Source organism: Paramisgurnus dabryanus, chromosome 9 (genome assembly GCF_030506205.2).
Source record: "Paramisgurnus dabryanus chromosome 9, PD_genome_1.1, whole genome shotgun sequence".
Classification (NCBI taxonomy): Eukaryota; Metazoa; Chordata; class Actinopteri; order Cypriniformes; family Cobitidae; genus Paramisgurnus; species Paramisgurnus dabryanus.
In genome coordinates, this window is record NC_133345.1 from 3,579,190 (window position 1) to 3,582,107 (window position 2,918).

Below are 2,918 nucleotides of genomic sequence, written 5' to 3' on the forward strand. Positions count from 1 at the left end.
CGCCGATGTTGACTCTTGTTTGGTTTCTTTGTTTATCCAAATACTTTTTGTTTATTGCCTTTTCTTGTACGGTCTTCCTTTTTTTGCCATGTTTGCTTTCGCTCACTGCAAATGCAGGTGCTGTGAGTTTCTCTGCCATACTCTTTCTAGGTTCCGTGCCTCTGCAATCCTCAAATCAAACGTGCGCGCGCATGTGGGCAGATCCTGTAACAGCGGGGGTGGTAGCAACGGTTGCGATACAGAGTGACAGTTGCCCAAGCAAATCATTTTATTCGTCCCGAATGGAAATAATTAGCCGTGTTTTAAACAATTGTGAGAGTTGTACAGACACTCGACTTTTATACTCTATTTTTCAGAGTACTTACATTTTAATTATGTATTAGTATATAAAGACAGTTTAAACAAATGTGGAAAAAAGATTTTTAGACCAGAGCTGCCTACCCTGCCTTTAATGAACAGGTTTATTAATATAGTTTTTCCTCCCTCATCAGAAACATAATTTCCTATTAATAATAAATTACTACAGATCAAGGTCCAGAACTCTCATAGCAGTTTGTCATTCTGAAGAATTTTGATAGTGTGCACAAAAACATTAACCGCTGAACAATGTAGATACACAGACATCAAGAATCGGAGTATGAATCTCAACAATGGTGGCACAGAAAATGGTAAAAAAGTTCATTATTTATTCATGCCGCAGTGCATTCTGGGAGTTCTGGATGAGATTTGTAATTTGTTAATACCCAGCATGCATTGCAGCATGAAGCTTTTCATTTTATTGTCACCATCATTGTGATTCATACCCTGATTCTTGATGTTTAAGTGTCTACATTATACAGCAGTTAATCTGTAAGTGTCAGTGTTTAAAAATGGTTCAGAATGAAAAACTGCTATGAGATGGCTGGATCTCATACTACAGTATCATATTATTGACAGAAATAAACACTTCTAGTAAGAAATCACTAAATAAATTATTTTATAAGAGTGTTATATGAAAGCATATCCTAATAACCATTATAATCATAGAAATGCACTAGTGTCTGCTCTTTGGCCACTAAAAACATGTTTTAAACACATGTAATTATAACAGCCAGAAAGAGCTGAAAAGCTAAGACTAAGACTTAAGGGTCCAATTAAAACAACCACTGATTACAATAATGGTGACATTAAATGAAACAGCCAACATCTAATCCTAAAATAAGAAAATAACTCTCCAAGTAAGATGTAAAATGCAATTTTAGGTTTCAAACAGAGATGGTGATAGAGAGGATAAAGTCACAGATTGTAGCTTTTAACTCTCTCCGGTGTTACTTTTTAAACACTCTGGGGAGTGGACCTATATAAACACTGAGCAGTGTTAATTTAACTCCTGGGATTTTGCAGTGTATAATGTATACAATGTTAACTACAGATCGGCTGCCAAACATCCCATCACAGGAAACCTAAACATCTGTTATTTTTGACAAGGTATTTGTTCCAGTTTAGTTTAGCCAGTCAGATCATTAAACAGCGACCGGAAGTTAAAGGCAGAGTCGGGGCCGACTACCAAAACACACTTGTAGCCAATCAGCAGTAAGGGGCATGTCTACTAACCACCGTTGCCTGGGTTGCGTATGTGTGGGGTGGGTCTATCAAAAGAAGATCCAGATTCTATTGGGGTAGGGGCGAGTTTGTTTAGGTGATTTCAAATGTAATCATTGGCTTTCAGAGATCATGTGTCACAAGGTGACGATCTTTCAGGGCGGAACCAAAAGTTGAGGAAGTTTGGTTCCGCCCGGATGTTTCCGTCCAGACCGGAGAACAGAAACACCGGACATCCGGCAGCTTCGCGAAGGCTGTAATCAGCCGATTGAGCACAGCTGTGCATAGTTAAAGAGATCGCCGGGCAATTGGACAACTGGAGTACATGGAGGAGTATAAAAAGCACAGTTAAATCACAGATGAGGGTCGTAGTGTGTGCCGAGGAACGGAGCTGTGCTCATTGCTAGACGTGGTGGCTGTCTGTATTTCTCTCTCTCTCTCTCTCTCTCTCTCTCTCTCTCTCTCTCTCTCTCTCTCTCTCTCTCTCTCTCTCTCTCTCTCTCTCTCTCTCTCTCTCTCTCTCTCTCTCGCTCTCTCTCTCTCTCTCTCTCTCTCTCTCTCTCGCTCGCGCTCTCGCTCTCTCGCTCTCTCGCTCTCGCTCGTTGTAGTCTGCGGTGGACCTGCTGGAGTGAAAGGAAAATCCTATGGGTAAAAAGGAACTTTGGTCTAACCAGCACTTTTGAAGGAGTAAAGCAGGAAGAAAATTGACCTTGTTGTACAACGTAAACAAAGGCTATCCGCTGTGAGTATACCTTTTTGGTGTGGAGTAACTTGCAGAAATTAACCTGTGTAATCGTTGGAAACCTCCAGGAGAAGGAGGGCGGCCCTACCCCTAAAATAGCGTGGTGGGCGAGCCGTTAGAAGCGTAAATCCAAGCAACCACAGCAACGAAACTCTATTCTGGTCGTATTTCCATCGCCCTTATCTCAGCCCAAGTGAAGTGGAGGACACCGGGCGTTTCCCTTGTTGTGTACACTTATAGTGTGGTGAGTGAGACTTTGCAATTAATAAACTTTTCACGTTGGACTGGTGCTGTGTATTTGCTGTGGGTTGCTGTGTGTCTTGTCAGACGAAGCCCCGCATCATCCATTTCTTCTACTGGGCAGAGGACGGAGAGGCTAACGACCTCAGAATTTACCGCTACCATACGCAGTGTGCTTTTTTGGAGTGTGAAGGGACGCAGATCAAGGGCTGTCAGTGACTGTGAGTACAATATTGGAAATATTCGTGGTGCAAACTTACCTGTGTCTGTCCTTGTCGCAGAGTCCGAGGCGAAAGGGTCCGCCGCCCCCGCGGTCTCTACAAAGGGGCGCCCCTGTCCAGGATTCGATCGCCCT